Consider the following 20,947-nt stretch of genomic DNA (forward strand, 5'->3'; position numbering starts at 1 on the left):
CAAAATCGGTTTTGGGTTACGTGTTTAATAGTTTAACGTTAACATAAACGATACACTGCCATACAGTGGAAGGTCGAAAAAAATATGGGATTCATTTAAAAAAAGATCTGTTACTGTACATGAAGTTAAGTGGAACGCAAATATTCTGGTTAATGTTCCCCTGGTACTTAAACAGCATTTGCTTGATAGATTTTTTATTAGTTTATTCATGTTGAGCTCTAAGGGGCGAACTGTAGTGATTACGTAGGAGACGAACAACTTCTTAGCCGAGATCACTAAAATAACTATGTTGTAGATAACATGTTCCGGTAAAACTAAGTTATCAACTTCAGATCTGTAATAGAATTACAAGGAGTACTACAAACTTTTACACAAATAATGCACCATTAACCTAGAGAAGAACCAAATAACAACATACCTTCATGAATGTTTTTACAGGACTTTGTGTGCAGCTGGCAAAAAATTTCTGTAATAACCTTCATGAAGGTATGTTGTTATCTGGTTCTTCTGTGAGTTAATGCTTCATTATTTGTATAACAGCTTGTTGCACTTCTTATAATTTTATTACAGATCTGAAGATGGTAACTTAGGTTCACCGAAACCGGTTACCTACAATAAAGTTTTTTTATTTTCCTACTGAACGAATAGTTATATCGTGTGGTTAAGATAAGAGACACTACAGAGGAATTATACGAATGGGAGGGAAATTGGTAATTTGATGTACATGTATAAACAAATGATTACAATTTCAGAAAAACTGGATAATTTATTCAAGAGAAAGAGCTTCACAAACTGAGCAAGTCAATAATGCGTTGGCCCACCTCTCGAATTTACGTATGCAATTATTCGGCTTTGCATTGACTGATAGAATTGTTGGATGTCCTCCTGAGGGATACCGTGCGAGAATCTGTCCAAATGACGCTTTACATCTTCGAAACACCGAGCTCGTTGACGAGCTCTTACAGTAATTCTCCAAACGTTCTCAAAGTAGCATCTGGCGAGCACGAAGAAATGCAGTAAAACGTCGCGCCGTGTGCGAGCTGGCACTGTCTTGTTGGTTTGTAAGCCCAGGATGGCTTGCAATGGAGGGCAACACAGCGGGGCGTAAATATCGTTGACGCACCTCTGTGCTACAATGGTGCTTCAAGTGATTACCAAATGGGTCCTGGTATCTGACTAAAGAGCACCGTAGATCATGACTCCTTGTTGTCTGGGCGTATGGACGGCGACTGTCATTTTGGTATCCCACCTCTGTCAAGGGCGTCTGTAGAGACGTCATCCGCTTGGAATCTCGTTGACTGGAGCGGAATTGTATGATGACTCCCGCTTCGAATTGAGTCCCAATGACAGGTGAAGACGTGAGTGGAGACGCCCCTTCAAGTAGTGGGTTACCAGTGGACTGTCGGCCACCGTAGGGCCCGACAGCCTGCGGTGATGGTCTGGGGAGCCACTTCTTTTCATGGAAAGACAACCTGGACTTACATTTCAGGTTCTTGCCCAATCCTATGTTGGCCAGCAGGGTCACTGTACCTCTCCCCAGTTGTGAATCTTTGGAGCATTACGGGAGAAACCCTCCTACCAGCTGAGAATCTTGATGATCTAACGCGCCAGTTCGACAGAATCTGAAACATGACCCCTCAGAACAACATCCAACAATTCTGTCAATCAATACCAAGCAGAATAACTGTTTCCATAAAGGCCAGAGTTGGACCAACGAGTTGTTATCTTGGTTCAAATGGCTCTGAGCACCATGGGACTTAACTTCTGAGGTCATCAGTCCCCTAGAACTTTAAAGTACTTAAAACTAACCAACCTAAGGACATCACACACATCCATGTCTGAGGCAGAATTCGAACCTGCGACCGTAGCGGTCGCGCTGTTCCAGACTGTCGCGCCTACAGTCCGCTCGGCCGCACTGGCCGGCGACGTGTTGTTGACTTTCTCAGTTTTTCAAGGTCTTTCTTTTGAATAACTCACCTAATTTTTCTGAAATTGTAATCATTTACTTGTTCGTACGCGTACATCATATCTAACGATTTCCGTGTCATTTCGTTAATTCCTTCTTGGTCCATTACTTTTCTTTTGTCTTAGAATGTACTTCCCAAACCACTGCGTGGTGGTAGATATATCGCACCAATATTAGCGAATTTTTTCCTGTTCCATTCGCTTGCTGAACGAAGACAGAGTGACTGATGGGTCTGTAGGGACGGCAATCTCACTCATTCTCACCGTCCCTACGTGGTTATTTCTGGTTTTTGTATGGACTAGACGCTACTACTATCCTAAGCCCTAGACTCGGGATCCGTCCGATTCCTATTGTTATGTCTATTTTACAAGTACTCCAAACACAGCTAAAGAATTTCAGAGTTTTAAGTCTTCCACTAAATCCTTCTACTAATGATTTTACGTGATCGTTCCTTTTCGTGGCTACATCTATATCTATACACCGCAAGATATCTTACAACGTGTGGTGGAGAGTACTTCAGGCTCCACTATCAATTCCCTTTCCCTGTTCTTCTCGAATGGTACGTGGAACGAAAGACTGTCGCTAGATCTCCGTATGAGCTGCTATTTTTCTGATTTTCTCTTAGCGGTCATTTTGCAAGATGTTCCTGAGAGGAAGTAATATGTTGTCGAACTGTGTTTGGAAAGTATCGTCTCGGAATTTCAGCAGCAGTCATATCAATTATATTCCTCGCCTCTCTTTTAGTGTCTGCCATTACAGCTCATTGAGCATCACCGTATCACTGTGACCGGTCCACGATGAAACTACCAATATTAATTGGATTTTTTGTACCTCTTCCAACTACAAAGAGTCGAAGACTTATAGGTAATACCCAAGAATCAATCCACTGTATGGTACTACATTGCTCGCCAAATTATATTTCGTTAATTTGCTTCTAATTAATCTCAGCTTGGCAACTACATTTCCTAGTGTACTTTTAATGTGCCCATATTACTTCAGATGGATCCAGATTTTTTTTTGAGTCGTCAGTCTATTCTTTTTGAGTTATCAGCATATTCCTGCGTCAGTCTGTTTATCTCAGCGTAGATGTTGCACCTTATGTCCTCAATTACTTGCTGGATGTATTCCAGTTTCTGTCTCCCCCTACAGTTTTTACCATCTTCAGCTAACTCTCGTGCCTTCGAAGTCATTCCCTGCTGTCTAACACATCTCCTACAATTCTGCTTCTTCTTCTTGTCAGTGCTTTCCATCTGTTCCTTTCCTTACCTTGCCAGTCCACCTAATTTTCGACATGTCTCTCTAGCATCACATCTCAAATTCTTCGATTCTTTTCTGCTCTGGTTATTCCACAGTCTATGCTTCGCTTCTATACTACGCTATCATCCAATGTACGTCATCAGAATTTCTTCCTCAAATTAAGACCTATGTTTGATACTAGCAAATTTTTCTTGACCAGGAGTGCCCTTTTTGCCAGTGCTTGTCTGCAGAATTCTTTAAACTCGTCTACTTCGTTCTCCCCAATTCTGATGCTAATTCTGTCAATGTCATCGTTTCTGCTGCTTCTCGTTACTTTCGTCTTTCTTGGATTTACTTTCAGTCCATATTCTGTCCTCATTAGAGTGTTCATTCCATTAAACAAATCCTGTTATCCTGTGAGCATGTCATGATGACCTACGAATATACTTGTCGAATGAAAGCACTGCATAACCCAACTTTTCGTCCTTGTTTTCGAAAGACATCTTCGTGGTGCATGGTTATTTGAATTCACTGCACACATTGTCTCACCGCTGACCGAAGAGAAAGTTCGTAACTGGTACGTTTGGGCAAGGGGCCGATGATACACATTTGTGAAACACCATCCCATATTGGGACACTGACTCGCTAGTTTTTCATCATCGGAATCGATACCTCACATCTTTCACTTGAAGTTCTTATCGTGACATTACCTGTTGACCCTGTTTCGAATATTTCTTAGTACCACTTCGTGGCTGCATCTGTTGGTTTGGGGAACAGGTAGATCAGCTGCGGTAAGACACTCCAGAGGTTTAATTCCCATTCAGGCAGCCACTAATATGTACGGGCTACACAGAGGCAAAAGTTTCTACCAAACAGCATAATAACATCAATGAGAGTAGTAACAGTAACAGATCTGTCCAAGATTCATATTACGAGAGTAGCAGATTTTTTAGCTTAACACAAGTAAATAAATGTCAAATATACTGACATATGATTGCCCATACAGCAAGTTAGGACAGATGGTCGTCTGTAGACTGAATAGCGTCTAAAGTGATTTAGGAGAACCACAGGAAGACCGTACATTTGTGTCACCTATCGCTAAGCGACATCATTTCATTTTATGCCACCAACCTCGTGTGTGTTAATGTGCAATTTGTACCCAAACAGGGGGAAGATTCTGCCGCAGTCGGCTGTTTTTTCATGAACTAAGCAACACTGTCGCCCGTCACGTTGGCAAGAGACACGGGTCATCCCCTCCAGACATTACTTTTCAAAAAGTCAGGCAGTTGAAGGTCGTGTACTAATATTCTGGGCTCCTCTGCTCTGGACCACCATGCTGAGCGCTTTCTCTGCAGGCTACTTTCTGATGCTGATCAGTGCAAGTTAGCTGTTGTTGGGGAAACTTAAGTGTTGCAGTTCTGGTAGCACGAACCACATTCTAGGCATTTGGTTGTCTACTTAATTTGCCGTGCAACTTACGTTGCTCAGTTTGTTTAGAAATTGTGTAATACTTATGATTAACTTTGATTTTGCAGGCTGCTTATTTGAGCAGATCTTGTGCTTTCACCGTACAGTCTTCCACACTAGGGTCATTTTGTAATTTGATTTAGGTACTAGAGAACTTTGATCTCTGGTGAGTTATTGTGATTCGTGTCTGTCATTGCAGCAAATAAATACATGTGAATCTCTGTCCAACCACTTTTCCATGTTTAGATGACCCACAGATAACGCACATAACCTGGTACACACCTAAGATTGTTGTTCTCGCTGTGAAGTAATTATCGTTGTACACACTGGCCAAATTCAACGTTCATTTTCATATTATTCAGTGACGGTAACAAGCATTACACTCACTCATCTTGTTTGATTATATATCTGCATTTAGACTACGAACAGCTGTGCCGAGTTCCCCAATGACTTTAAGTTTTCGGTGAATTTGTTTCATGACTATTTCGCTAATAATCTTGTAGTGTAATATGCACAATATTGCACACAGAAAATCATGCATAAACTTTCAAGACTAAACCAGAGTTTGATGACAGATCACTGGAGCTATCATGCATTATTTTCCCCAATGATTTTAAGTTTTCGGTGAATTTGTTTCATGACTATTTCGCTAATAATCTTGTAGTGTAATATGCACAATATTGCACACAGAAAATCATGCATAAACTTTCAAGACTAAACCAGAGTTTGATGACAGATCACTGGAGCTATCATGCATTATTTGAAGCTATCGTCTTAACAGATCCACTACCTAAATCAACTGAACCTAAGGTACATTGCTCTTATGTCTGTACATACCTGAGAAACTTAGGTTAATAAGGTGCAGAATTATTCTATATTATTCATTCAATCTCTCAACAGATCCGTGTAGACCACACGCAGTTGCAAATGACTTTAAGGCAGTTACCATGCTGATACGCCTCTGGTACATCATAATTTTTTGGCTTCTGCCGGTCTGAAAATCTTAGTCCACATCCTCCATGATGAGTGAGATGTGGTAAGAAGTAGGAGAGACACTGTATGGACACAGTCGAATGTCGAAAACTGTGTGGTGCACTAACACGCCACGACGAGTTGTTCTTTAGTCGTTTAATTTACGTTGAGATAGTATAATCTTCAGACATTTCTGCGGGGCTGCTAATGATATTTTTGTATAAATAAACTACCTCACAAAAGATTGAAGTACGCAGAATACGTCGTCGGGTATCATTGTAACTTCGTCCACACCATCGACGGGTACGGAAACGTTTGGAGTTGCAATTCTGTGCGACAAGTAGAACGGCCAACGAAATACCTTAGTATTCTTCTTGTTTAGTGTCTGTGTTGAACTGCATGAGAACGTGAGAGCAGGCGTAGCTATGATCACGGTTACGTCTGACTACCATAAGGAAGAAAATTATGGAAATTTGTGGTTAAGACCTGTACATCAAGCACGCCGCACGCCTTCACGTCTACGCCTGCCATGCGAAAACAATTAATGCACTCCGCGCAACTTCATGTGTCATCCTACAAAGGTGGTCGGAGGCAATCAGCAGCCGGATCAGTCAATCATCGTCCCATGCCTAGGCTACCGTTAACACCACAACAAAACAACGGTTGCATTTGAAGTGATGGCGTGACCTGTAGCTTGGACTACTGATGAATAGCCTCTCATTGTGTTCATTAATGAACTACGATTCTGCATTACTTCGGATGACCCTCAACTGCTAGAGTGGCTGCAGTCCGGGGAGAGATCCGAGTTATCGAATGTTCTGCAGAGAAATAGCTGTGCTACTCTTGACGTCACGGCGTGGTGAGCCTTCGGATATGACTTCAGGTCACTGCTCGTAGTGGCTGAGGTAACACGGACGGCACTAGCGTACATCACAGAAATCCTCCGTCTTCATGTATTACCTCTCATGTAACAGCATCGTGATGTAATTCTTGAACAGGCCAACGGTCTTCCACACACAGCACGCGTCACTACGAAATGAGTGATGTCGAGCTACTCCTTTGGCCAGCAAGGTCCCCAGATCTGTCTCCAATGCAACATGCGTGGGGCCAGCTATGGTGTCAATGCAGTCCCTGTGCCAGTAACCATGTTATTAAAGGACAATTAACAACAGTAATAAGGCATTTTGCCTCAGGAGAGGATACAATGGCCTTATGAAACCCCAAGCCGGCCGAAGTGGCCGTGCGGTTAAAGGCGCTGCAGCCTGGAACCGCGAGACCGCTACGGTCGCAGGTTCGAATCCTGCCTCGGGCATGGATGTTTGTGATGTCCTTAGGTTAGTTAGGTTTAACTAGTTCTAAGTTCTAGGGGACTAATGACCTCAGCAGTTGAGTCCCATAGTGCTCAGAGCCATTTGAACCATTTTTTTTGAAACCCCAAAAGGATCAATACATGCATCTAGGCAAGAGGGGTGCAAAGTCGTACTAGTAAGTGGGCTTGTACTCCAAGTTCTTGTAAATTTGACTTGATATCGTAATCACTGAAATAACGTCACATTCATTTTCGACTCGTGAATATTATTTGATTTCATCTTCTGCGTCTGGATGTTTCACTTCTTTGTGTCAAGCAGTGTATCTTTCTATTTTAATCAGTATGGTTTACATGCTGCCTTACTACCACAGTTGTACTCCACGAATAAACTCAGGTTTTACGTAGAGCCTGCTGGATATTATTCAGACAAATCAACGTATTTCATATCACCTTAAGACAAAGAAGTTTCATATTGAATTTGCTCCGCATAAGAGTCTCAGGTCATCAAGAGAAAGACTGAAGTCGTTAAATTAATCAAGACAGTTGTCAGGCTATAAACAGAATATTTTAGGCATCAATACGATTTATACAAACGTTTGTATTAAATCGATGATAAAAAGCGTTTCAAATACTATCGCAGTTTAAGCGTTAAATTGATTCTGTTTAAAAACTAATTTATACTTTCACTACACATGTCCTTCAGTGTTAGTATCTACGAGTTATGAAACCGTTCTGTTTGCTGTTTTAAGCAAATAATTATCGATAATGATGCTAGGAAGAACATTTCCTTATTTATCAGGCTACACTTCATCCAGAGATCGTATAACAAGTTTTATGAGTGGATGGAATGTGATTTATCCTTCTCTCTTCCAGCGGTTTTCGTCATGAATGGCAGCTAGTTACAAATGACTGCCGTAGAACATTATAAATACAAAGTGGAAACTAAAACAAGTTGACTTGAGAGGACTTAGTGACGCGATAAGAAGTTAATTAAATGTTAATTAAAACTTGATTTTCTGTTTAATTTGAATGTAACTACGTTTTGACACGGAATGCCGATAGAAGAGTACGCTAGTCGATGGAAGCGTACTCTGTGAGGAAAATGATGAAAAAAACAACATTATGGATGGCGCCAATAAGGAGCAGAACCTGAGGCAGCTCAAAATATGATTTATAAGCGGAAATTTTGAGTGCAACAAGAGTTTCTGCAAACCTGACGTCATGTTTTGTCACGCGCAATATCGACAACCGAAGGAACTGCTGTTGACTTTTGTTAGTGTTAGATTCAGGCATCTCATACAGCTTTATGCATGCGTATCGTAAATTTATAACAATGCGTTATTCTTGGTAAGAATCATTGTAATTGCTGTTATAATTAAACGTCCTATATTTATTTATGGATGGTTAGTGTTTTCATATGAAGGTACTCCCCCACGAACGAGATGTCACCGTCAATAATTTACAAATTATGCATGAACCAGCCTTGTACTATAACCAGCAGTATGAAGGAAGGTGACGGCGCATTGAAAAAATTGTCATATATTTGTCACCATTTTAATTAATCGTCAGTTTATAATGCATTAAAGATATAAACCTTCAAGAGATACCTTAACAACCAATAGACGAGATCATGACCTATGGAGCTGAAGTAGGTAGATTCCCATCCAGCTACTTGCAAATACTTCTTTTCCTTCGTAGCTTTGTTAACACGTTCTGAGACTTCCTTGCGAATGCAACAAAACTATGTTCTGCAATATTCAATGTTATTTTCATTTCTGTCGGATTGGAGTACGAAGAATGAAACAAATATTTGGAGATTTCCGTCTCTGCGGTTAGGCAGGAATGTAATGAGGGCAGCTTTAATTCCTGCAACTGAAACGAGAAACAACAAAATTCATATTCTTCCTCCTCACAAATATCAGATTTTTTTCCGGACTATGTGGCGATTTCCTGTGTGTAGTTAGGCAGGAAGAGGCAGTTTAAATTGATGCGAGTGAAACGAGAAGCAATAAGATTCATATTCGTCCTTGTCACAAAGTCAATAGCAGCTCCTGTGGTTGTCGGTATAGTATACGGCGTCAAAATGACGTCAGCGATTTGCAGAAAGTCTTGTGAAATAAGTGTTATCCAAGTTTCAGACTCTACTATTCGATGAAGATGTATTGATATATTGAAATAAAAGATTGTAAAACATGAATGTATGGCATGGAGGTAAAACAGAACGGATACGTCGTTACATCCGCCATGTTACATAGCCCTAAACATCATGTTCGCCGCATTTATGCCTCCATGGTTCACCACGATGATATTTTCTCATGATGTCACTCTCACGTGTTCGTGCCCAGTTTCGACCGTTGGGGATATCTATAGACTTCCGTGGTCGTATCAGAAATAGCATCTGGTGCTTTGATTGTGTGGAGATGTGGTTGCTTCATCAAAAATGCTAGCTTGCGTCGTTTATGGGTGTCCTAATTGATACGATCGTAATCTAAAATGAAAAGGAATCAAATTTCATTCGCAAGTAGAGCCCTTAAAGCCACATTTTCATTTGTATACGTGATTAACTGTTGCGCTGTTTACTTATATTACAGTGACTCTATTTCTGTCATTTGACTTCAGATTTCCTGCGAACCCAGTTCGCCATACTATATCTCCTCATTGCTCAACACAAACCTACATGACCTTGTTGACTGTTCGTGCAGTATCTCATGCCCTAAATACTTCCCGCTGATAATTATTGATTGTTCTCATTATAAAAGAGTCTGGATAGAACAGCAGGAGACAGCGGTCATATGTGTATGAGGTTTGTGTGTATTATTTTATGAATGTGTGTCCGCCGCGCGGGATTAGCCAAGCAGTCTAAGACGCTGCAGTCATGCATGGGCTGTGCGGCTGGTCCCGGCGGGGTTTCAAGTCCTCTCGGGCTTGGGTGTGTGTCTTAGGATAATTTAGGTTAAGTAGTGTGTAAGCTTATTGACTGATGACCTTAGCAGTTAAGTCCCATAAGATTTCACACACATTTTTACATTTTTTGAATGTGTGTCCCTGCTTTGCGTCCTTTCTGAAGAAGACTTTAGCCGAAAACTTACGTGAACACTGTTCTCGTCGTTCCTGCCTGCTGCTCGACGTATAAGCTGCAATCTGTCCGTTTCGCAGTATATTTATTTCCTCGTGAAGTTTGCTGTTAACGATCCACTGCACTTGAACACGAACAATGATGTACATAAGTACAATACCACAAGAAAAATATGGCGTTTATTACGCCACATTAAGGTTCTCTGTAACACAAACAAGAGCTTACAGTGCTACCGCCAAAAGTTTTGGTCACTTGCCCGGTGATATAAAATGGCTTACAGACAGAAAAGTAAAATACGAACCAAAATGAAAACTTTTAAACGTTTCTCCCCGAAAACTCCCCCTATTCAGCGGAATACTATTACTGTTATGTGAAAATGATGATGGGTAGGAATTACTAACATCCGTTTGTCTTTAATTTTAAAACAAAAAAACATAATGAGTGATCAGCACCGAGGCATATTTGAAAACAAAAGTTGATATTAAATGAATTGTTCCATATCATTTAGATTTATCGTGCAAATGACAGATTAACTAACTTTGGTATACACATAGCGTGGTAGAGGCTTTTGTACTTAGAAGACCCCAAAGTTATATTCAGAACTAAAATCAAGCAGATGATCAAAGCAGACGTACATTACAATTGTGATATATTTGGTTATTCGTGAAAAAACGACAGAGTTACTGGCGAGAAATATTCCGGGAAAAGAATCTAATAGGCTACTGTTGGAATGGTAGGCTTACTTGTTACACGTGTTAGGTTATCGATACTAAAAAAAAGAAAGACTTACATACATGTTAAAGCAAAATATCTGTTTTAAATAGTCTAACGGCTTGAGACCACTCACTTAATCACATTTATGGCACTGCACAATGCCGGAATGTGTTTAAAGAAATATATTTTTTTTTTACCTTGTAAATTTCTCTTATTGGTCACACACTGCATGACATATTATAGGTCAGATTTCGAAGTGAGAAGATTTTTGAACAATAGTGAGACTACTGCAGTAAAAATCTACTACAACAAGAGTTCTCTCCGCATGGAGGTATCTCTATGCCGCTTTGTTTCTTTGACATTTTAATAGTCGTTCACTTTTTTGTCCCGCGCAATATGCGATTGCATGCCTTGCTTTTTTCCTCACTACACAAGTTTATGGGCTAACAAAGATTACGTAGGGAAGTTTTTTGCCAACCTGAACGTTAAAAATTTTGTTCACACGAGTTGAAATCTGAAAATGTATCGAAAAAGAAGCAGTACCAGTAAGAAAACAAGTATTGGTTTCGGAGTTCCATCTTCATTTGCTCCCGATATAAATAGAGTATGCCGGCCGCGGTGGCCGAGCGGTTCTAGGCGCTTCAGTCCGGAACCACGCGGCTGCTACGGTCGCAGGTTCGAATCCTGCCTCGGGCATGGATGTGTGTGATGTCCTTAGGTTAGTTAGGTTTACTTAGTTTTAAGTCTAGAGGACTGATGACCTCAGATGTTAAGTCCCATAGTGCTTAGAGCCATTTCAACCATTTAAATACAGTAAAAGTGGAATTAAATGAATTCTCTTCTTAGTTATTCGAAACACATCAACAGAAAACAAGTTATAAAAAAAATGGTTCTGAGCACTATGGGACTCAACTGCTGAGGTCATTAGTCCCCTAGAACTTAGAACTAGTTAAACCTAACTAACCTAATGACATCACAAACATCCATGCCCGAGGCAGGATTCGAACCTGCGACCGTAGCGGTCTCGCGGTTCCAGGCTGCAGCGCCTTTAACCGCACGGCCACTTCGGCCGGCTAAACAAGTTATATTACCTAGGCCAAATGTGTCGTACTACTAGAACAAATACGCATTCGAGAAGAGAAAAACGTTCGGAACTGCATGTAACCACTTTAGTTTTTAGTATCTAAAACACCAGTTGCGTGCAAGCGACTGAAATAATGAAAGAAAAGCAGTCGTGATCAGCAGGCATCTTATGTTTTGGGCTATTAAACATGGCATCAGGCCGGCACGCTCTGGCTTCAAAATAACATACAGTGTAAGTCTACAGCGCCATCAGTGGTGTATGTCTTGACTATTGTTTTGCCTTTAGCCTTAACTGCATGTAGATAAATACTCTGCAAGCCACCGTACAGTCCATGGCGGGAGGCTACGTTGTACCACTACTAGTAATTTCCTTTCCTGTTTCACTCGCAAATGGAGCAAAGGAAAAACGACCATCTATATGCCTAGGTACGAGTCCGAAATTCTCTGATGTTGGCGCTCCTTGCGCGAAATATACGTTGGCAGCAATAGAATCGTTCTGCATTCAGCCGCAAATGCCGGTACTCTAAATTATTTCTACTGCATGTGATTAATAAAATAAAATATGACTATATGTAATTACCTTAAAATAATTTGAAAGTATTTGTTCTATTGTTGTGAGAGCAAGTCATCTTTTGTTACGAAGACCTTATGTATAAAGTTGATTCCGGTTCTCCAATTAAACAATGCTGGAAACCATGAAAATCGAATGAGGCCTTTCATGTCCCACTTCTGTTTGTGTGATGTTTCGCATTCACACTAATGATGAACGATGATTTAGTATAACTGATAACAAAGACATATATATCTTAATTAACAAATATCTATGAAGTATTTATAATCTTCGTAGTGTAACTATATTAAGAACATCGGCCTTACATATAAGATCCTTGCAACCACTGCTCAAAAATAACGTGCACCTAAAATACCGAAAAACTGTTTCTTATTTATTTTATGACAATTAGATGCAGTCATAGGCGCAAGCACGTACATGGAATAACACCATTAAAGAATCATCCATAAAGCAAGTCATAATCCTGCTAGTATATTTTAAGATATGACTTGTTCCCATGTTAAATTCATAAGTAATACTAATGCCCCCTCTTTACGTACTTGAAAGTTGCCTAAGGCCAAAATTGTACAATCGTACATAAGATGAACAGAATGGCAGCTCGAGGTGTTATGATAACGTTTAAAAAATTCGTCACAGCCGCAGATCCTATCGCAATGAACATGAATCTTTTTGAATACCCGGGTGAGAGTGAAACTGGGAATTACCAGGATTAGGTAAATGATGTGGAAGGGCAACTTTCAGCACCTTAAACTTCAATAAATCAATGATAGTGTTGTAGACCGTAACCAGGTCCGCTGTGCGAAGTTCAAGACACATTTATTCCCCAGTCGCGGCGTTGGGTGGAGTTCCTGACGACACAGTAGTTTCTTGAGAGCATTTAATTGTGAACAACAGAGAGGGAGAGAGAGTGGGGGGGGCGGGGTGGAGGACAGTGAGAGAACGTCTAGCGCAGTGGCTCGTTGTCGGGGCGACGCGGTCGCTCTCCTCCGTGGCTGCGGCCCGCATAGCCCAGCTCCACAAGGCGCGGCTTCCACTTGTCGCCCCCTCTAATGGCCGGCAATGAAATAACAATGACGGCCCGCCACCTCGTTCCGCCTTGGTCCGCTTCTATTCACGCCGCCGCATTCTCACCCGTTCGCTCTCTCCTCTCTGACACCTCCCACCCCGTCTGCTACGCACCTGTGCTTACACACACACACACACACACACACACACACACGGCGCTGCTTCACTCTGCCCTCCACATCCCCCTGGGAGGCCGTGCAGAGGTACGTACAGGAAAGCTCCCTTCCTGTAATCAGCGCCAGAAGTGCCGAGAGTTGCTCCCCTGACATTTTCCACAGTGATTCCACCCTGCTGCGACTCGGCAGTTCCAGTAGGCGACGCCGCGAATTCGGATCCGTTATTCTGCCAGCCACACTGTTGTGCCACGACCTTCAGAGGGGCGTAGTACCTTACAACACAATCATCTCTGTTGTTATTAGATGGCAATGCGCATAGGGACACGGTCGTAACAACGGAACAGCTACTGCTGTACTATGAATACAATAGCATTCTGTAGAACTTTTCCCTTTAATACTGAGAAAGCTCTGTGGTAAGACCGCTCACTGTTTCAGCGCAGCCGTTTCCTTGACATTCCGCCAGTGATGGCAGACACAATGATACTCGAGATTATAAGTAAGAACATTAACGTACCAGCGTTTAGAGAGAATTCAGTCCTAGTATCGCGTCTCAGCTGAAACGTGATAAAGTCGTAACAATAATTTTTATTACTTAGTGCGCCTGATTATCAATCCCGACGAAAACAGTGTCAATAGAAAGAACTCTCCACTACACACTTAAACCAATTAATGTCAGTCCTTATTAGCACGTGTGATGTATATTTTTGTGGCTCCACTAATCATCAAGATGAAAACAAAGTTATCCTAAGAGAAATTTCTCAAGATGACGGTTGACTGTGACTCGTTTCCTAGTACTGTAATCCGTGAGCTCACCATTTGACTGTATCGTTTTTTATTTAATCAAGACCAAGGTTTCGGCCTTTTATGCTATTTTCAAGTGACTGATTTTATGTCATTAACATATCTTGCAGGACATGCAATACATGTCATTGAGATAAGCTCTGTCACCTCAAAATGGCATAAAAGGCCATTGCTTGGGTCGTAATTACATAAACAACAGTACAGTCAAATGGTGCTCGGTCCATTTAAAAATTATTGTATGACTGTCCTTCAGTAACATTAAAAACTGTGTATTACGTGTTAACAACAGCATTATGGAATACACAGCTGTAGCGGTATATGTTATTAATGACGATCGATTTCGGTTTACGAGCAGACCGTCATTGGATGCAAAAACCATCCCAACTATGAAGTGCATAGCTGACATAACAGTTATCGGATGTACACTGTTCAACAATTGATATTGGTTATCAGGTTAAATGGATAAATCTGCCATGAAGTTTCAAATCGTATTTTCAGCCAATACCAACGATGGAACAATGTACATACGATAACTGTCATTCCACTTAACCAGACGCATAGCTGTGATGGCTTTTGGACCCAGTGACGATCTGATCATAGAACGAAATCGATCGTCGCTAATAAAATATACCAATACGCAACTGTGCATTACATATGGAAGGTCTTAATATTCATTAAAGCTGTGCAACACCCTCTCCATAAAGTACACACATCAAAAATGAGTTTTGCATCACCTCGCTTCCGAGACTTCCGGTACCTGTACAGAAAATTGGAATACAGATCAACATAAACATCATTTCCGCCATTTTCATTGCTCTTGAAAACCACACATTGCATGTTGTACCACCATACAGCGAGACCTTCAAATGTTGTGGTCCAGATTGCTGTACACATCGGTACCTACAATACCCAGTAGCACATCCTCTTTCAATGATGCATGCCTGTATTCGTCGTGGCATACCATCCACAAGTTCATCAAGGCAGCGTCGGTATAGACCGTCCCACTCCACAACGGCGATTCGGCGTGGATCCGTCAGAGTGGTTGGTGAGTCACGTCGTCCATAAACAGCCCTTTTCAGTCCATTCCAGGCATATTCGATAGAGTTCATGTCTGGAGAATATGCTGGTTACTTTAGTCGAGCGATGTCGTTATCCGGAAGGAAATCATACACAAGATGTGCACGATGGGGCGCGAATTGTCGTCCATGAAAACGAATGCCATGCCAATATGCTGCCCATGTGGTTGCACTATCGGTCGGAGGATGGCACTCACGTATCTTACAGCCGTTGCGGCGCCTTCCACGACCACCAGCGGCGTACGTTGGCCCCACATTGTGCCACCCCAAAACGTTAGGGGACCTCTACCTTACTGCACTGACTGGACAGTGCGTCTAAGGCGTTCAGCCTCACCGGATGGCCCCCAAACACGTCTCAGATGATTTTCTGGTTGAAGGGATATGCGGCAGTCATGGGTGAAGAGAACGTGATGCCAATCGTGAGCTGTCCATTCGGCATGTTGTTGGGCCCATTAGTACCGCGCTGCAAGAGTTCTGGGAACCAGGGTGATGCAAAATTTCTTTTGGTGTGTGTATTTCTGAATATCGTAGTTCCAGCGTTGCTAACCCATCAGTAAACAGTAATAGAAAATTTATACACTGAAGCGCCAAAGAAATTGGTATACGCATGCGTATTCAAATACAGAGAAATGTAAACCGTCAGAATGCAGCGCTGCTTTTGGCAAGGCCTATAAAAGACAACAAGTGCCTTGCGCGTTTGTTAGCTCGGTTAATGCTGCTACAATGGCAAATTATCATGATTTAAGTGGGAGTAAATGTGGTGTTACATTCGGTGCACGAGCAATGGCACACAGCATCTCCGAGGTGGCGATGAAGTGGGAAATTTCCCGTACGACCATTTTATGAGTGTACGGTGAATACAGGAATCCGGTAAAACATAAAATCTCCGACATCACTGCGGCCTGTAAAAGATCCCACAAGAATGGGACCAAAGACGACTGAAGAAAATCATCCGACGTGAAAGAAATGCAACCCTTCTTCAGACTGCTGCAGATTTCATTGCTGAGCCATCAACAAGTGTCAGTGTGTGAACCATTCCACGAAACATCGTCGATAGGGGCTTTTGGAGCCAGAGGCTCACGCGTGTATCATGGACGACTGCACGACACAAAAAAATGGTTCAAATGGCTCTGAGCACTATGGGACTCAACTGCTGCGGTCATCAGTCCCCTACAACTTAGAACTACTTAAACCTAACTAACCTAAGGACATCACACACATCCATGCCCGAGGCAGGATTCGAACCTGCGACCGCAGCAGTCGCACAGTTCCGGACTGCGCGCCTAGCAGCACGACACAAATCTTTACACCTCGCCTGGGCTCGTCAACACTGATATTGGACTGTTTATGACTGGAAACATGTTGCCTTGTCGGACGAGTCTCGTTTCGAGTTGTATCGAGTGGGTGGACGTATAAAGGCACAGAGACAATCTCATAAATCCATGGACCCTGTAGGGTACTGTTCAAGCTGGTGCAGATTCTGTAATGGTGCGGGGCGCGTGCAGTTGGAGTGATATGGGACGCCCGATACGTCTAAATACGCCGCTGACAGGTGACACATACGTAAGTCTGATCACCTGTTTACATTGATGTTCAATGTGAATCGCGACTGTCTTGGGCTATTCCAGCAGGACAATGCGACAGCCCACATGTCCAGAATTGCTACGAAGTGACTCCCGGAACACTTTTCTGAGTTTAAACACTTCCGCTGGCCATCAAACGCCCCAGACATGAATATTATTGAGCTTATCTGGGATCCCTCGCAACGTGCTGTCCAGAGAGATCTCAACCCCCTCATACTCTTACAGTTTTATGGACAGCTCTGAAGGATTAATGGTGTCGGTTCCTTACAGCACTACTTCAAGCATTCGCAGAGACCATCCCACGTCGTGTTGTGGCACTTCTGCGTGCTCGCGGAGCGCTACGCGATGTAAGGCACGTGTACGAGTTTCTTTGGCTCTTCAGTGCATGTTAAGAACTACGTTATGCAATACACAGTTATAACAGTATATCTTATTTGAGACGATTGATTTCGGTATAACCATCCTAGCTACAAATTTGTGTAGTTGACATAATAGTTAAGACACATACCTTGTTCCACAATTGATGTTGATTATGAGGTTGAATGAATACAACGTTACGCTTTCACAGCGAGTACAAATGCATAGCTGAGATGGCTTTTGGACCAAGTGATGATCTGGTCCTAGACCCTAATCGATAGTTGCTAGTAAAATATACCGATAGAGGTGTGTATTGCATCAGGCAAGTCTACAACACCACTTCCATAAAATATTTCTGACTATTATAGTTCCAGCATTGCTAATCCCCCAGTAGTCACTAATAATATATGTAAAGTCTTTAGAATAAAACTGTTATAGTCACTAAACTGTTCTTCGTACACCCCACCACGATGGTGGAATGTGATCAAACTCATGAAATATTCCTCACAGATGAAGCTGTAAGGTGTACAATTGATACTAAAAAATAAATTCTGTGTAAATTATTTGTAATTAATACTTACGAGTCTGCATCGGACTTATCTACCTTGGTAACAGAGAACGCAACACCACTTCCAAGCTGGCCGCGGTGGTCTCGCGGTTCTAGGCGCGCAGTCCGGAGCCGTGCGACTGCTACGGTCGCAGGTTCGAATCCTGCCTCGGGCATGGATGTGTGTGATGTCCTTAGGTTAGTTAGGTTTAAGTAGTTCTAAGTTCTAGGGGACTGATAACCACAGCAGTTGAGTCCCATAGTGCTCAGAGCCACCACTTCCAAACCTAAGAAAACGCATGGAATTTGCTTGCTGAGCCGTGGCGGCTGATTTTACCTTCTCACTAACGGTACCTTCTAGCTTGCGTTTCAGCAGGTGGCGTGTGTTATTGCCATCTGCGGTTATCGCTGTCCCGGCTAGGCTTCAAAAGCGACCGCTAGTGCGGCGTCGGAGAGAGCTCCTGGAACGACGCGGTGCAGGAGTCTACGTGTGGTCTTCGCGCAGTGTGGTGCTAGGGCGAGCACCAGGGCTGAGTCGAAGGAAAAGGTTTGATTCGCCTATGCCGTGCTTATCTGATTGTTCAGTTTTGTGCATTGATTTCGGCTCTTTTTTTTTTTTTGAACTGTTTGAGCAGATGTTCGTGTTTATATTCATTAAGTCGTCGTCATGCGCTTCCTTGTTATTTGATTCTAGGACAAATTTATTGCCCTGTCTGCTCTGTGTGTTTTGGAAGTGACCTGTGTTAGTCTGCTGGCGTGGGTTCTCTCTAAATATCTGTCACGGTTAAAGTTGTGCCTAGCTTTCACACATAATTACATCAAGGGCCTATGAATTATGTAGTTCTTGAAATTTTGCGTTTGTTTTTGAATTGTTTTATGCGAGAGAACAAACTGCGTGAATTTGAATATGGATTTTGAGCTCTAGATTTATCTAGAACGTAGTTTTAATAATTTTTATTTCTGGTTTATTTAAATTTTTTTGAAATATAAATTATTTTAAAAGGGCAGTATTGTTAAAGTCTTACCTTCTTGCATCTTGTGTAAGACCATTATTTTTACAGTTCAGTGTTATTCACTATTTTGAAGGCATTTAAGTGTGTAAATTTAAAATGCCAAATTAACTTGGAATTTTCCTACCTGTTTCCCTAGACTCGGACGTGCTGTTACTTAAAAACCAAAAGTTTGTTGACAAAAGGATAAATAATCTGAATGAAGGGGGCCTAGCCCTTCCACATCATGTACCTAATCCTGGTAATTCCCAGTTGGGGTGCTGAGGTAGCATTGGATGTATGTGCCGTATCTTATGGGCTATAAGACTCACTGTTTTCGTCGAAAGATTGCTGCCAAAATTCAGGTGCGTCTTATACTCGTAATTAATACAAGAATGTCCTGTGCTTGATTTAAAATTCACGCCAGTCTTGAAAATGGCCATACATTCGATGCCGCGGGAAACTTGTCTCTATCTTGCAGCACTGGATTCAACTGGTGGTAAGTTGCGGATATTCACAAGCTTGGTTCCTTGTTTGATTTGGGGGAGAGACCAAACAGGGAGGTCATCGGTCCCATCGGATGAGGAAAAGATGAGGAAGGATATCGGCACTGACCTTTCAAAGAAACCATCCCTGCATTTGTCTGAAAAGATTTAGGGTAATCACGGAACACATCGGGTTGGCTGGAGGCGGGTTAATCATCGTCCTCACAAGCTTGCTAACACTGTCTTCCTCCCGCCCCGCCATCACAAACGCAGAACACTGTCTAGCTTATGAAGCGTCATTGCGTCGTTGAAGCCTACTGTGCCAATGAACTTGAATTGAAAGTGATTTATGTTATCTATAACAGTTAGTAGCTAGTTGCGTAAAAAAAAAAAGTTATTCACAAGATGCGGCTTATAAATTGAAAGTAAAGGCATATGCGGAAGAACATGGAATTAGAGCGGCTGAGGGGCATTTCGGTCCTACACCAACAGAAACAACCGTTGGCGATTGGCGGGCTAGTAAAGTAGAACTGAGAAAAATGGGGAAGACTAAGCGTGCAAATATAGAACTGAATGCAAAAATGCCAAAACCAGATGATGACGATTTTCATGGATTTTAAAAGTCAGTTCGCTTTTATAAACTAAGAATTATTTTTAGTCTTCCTTTGCAAACTAACAATAAAAATGTTAAAAATGTGATTTTTTTAAAAAAATCCTGGAAATAAAGGTGCATCTTATAGTTTTTAGTGTCTCATAGTTCGTAAAATATGGTATTCATTGTGTTGATTTCAGTTCGTTTGGTTTGTGGTGTTTATACTGCGTACTAGAGGAGTGTGATAAGCACCGCAACACTTTTTTTTTTTTCTTCGCGGTTGAAAAAATATGCGGAATTTTTTGTGGGACGTGGAATATTCACCCTTTAGTCCCTATACACTCATAGAGTTCCCATACAAGGCGCTCTATACGTAGGCTTCAAAATGGCTTCTGTAACGGATGTGCGCTCCATGCGATGAGCTGTCGTTGGGTTTCTTTTGCGGAAAACCAGTGCATCGCAGATATTCATAAGCTTTCGGAATGTCTGTGGAGGCCTGGCAGTGGGTAAAAGCACGGTGAGTCGTTGGGCGAAGCTTTTGCCAACATCGTAACAATGTCGCGCAAACCTGCCCTATATACCGCTTGCCGAGCGGCCGCTCACAGGTGTAAGACCTGCGATGTTGTAACGTTCGGACTCTCATACGAGGTGATTGCAATCGCATGTCTTGTTCTCAGCACAGGATCTGATCATGTGTTTTCCCCTTGCTTCTGACGATTTTTCTGTCGTGAGAGTTTGGTCTGCAGAGTATGGACTTCCATATCCTCGACTGTGGGGAAGGTTTTTAAATTAGAAGACAAGATGGCTCATGGGCTGTGTTTGTATTTTTACGAGAGAGTGGTGTGAGTTGCGAAGCATAAGGATGGCTGTACTGACCGGAGTGGCCGTGCGGTTCTAGGCGCTACGGTCTGGAACCGAGCGACCGCTACGGTCGCAGGTTCG

The sequence above is a fragment of the Schistocerca nitens genome, chromosome 2, assembly GCF_023898315.1.
Source record: "Schistocerca nitens isolate TAMUIC-IGC-003100 chromosome 2, iqSchNite1.1, whole genome shotgun sequence".
NCBI classification, from domain to species: Eukaryota; Metazoa; Arthropoda; class Insecta; order Orthoptera; family Acrididae; genus Schistocerca; species Schistocerca nitens.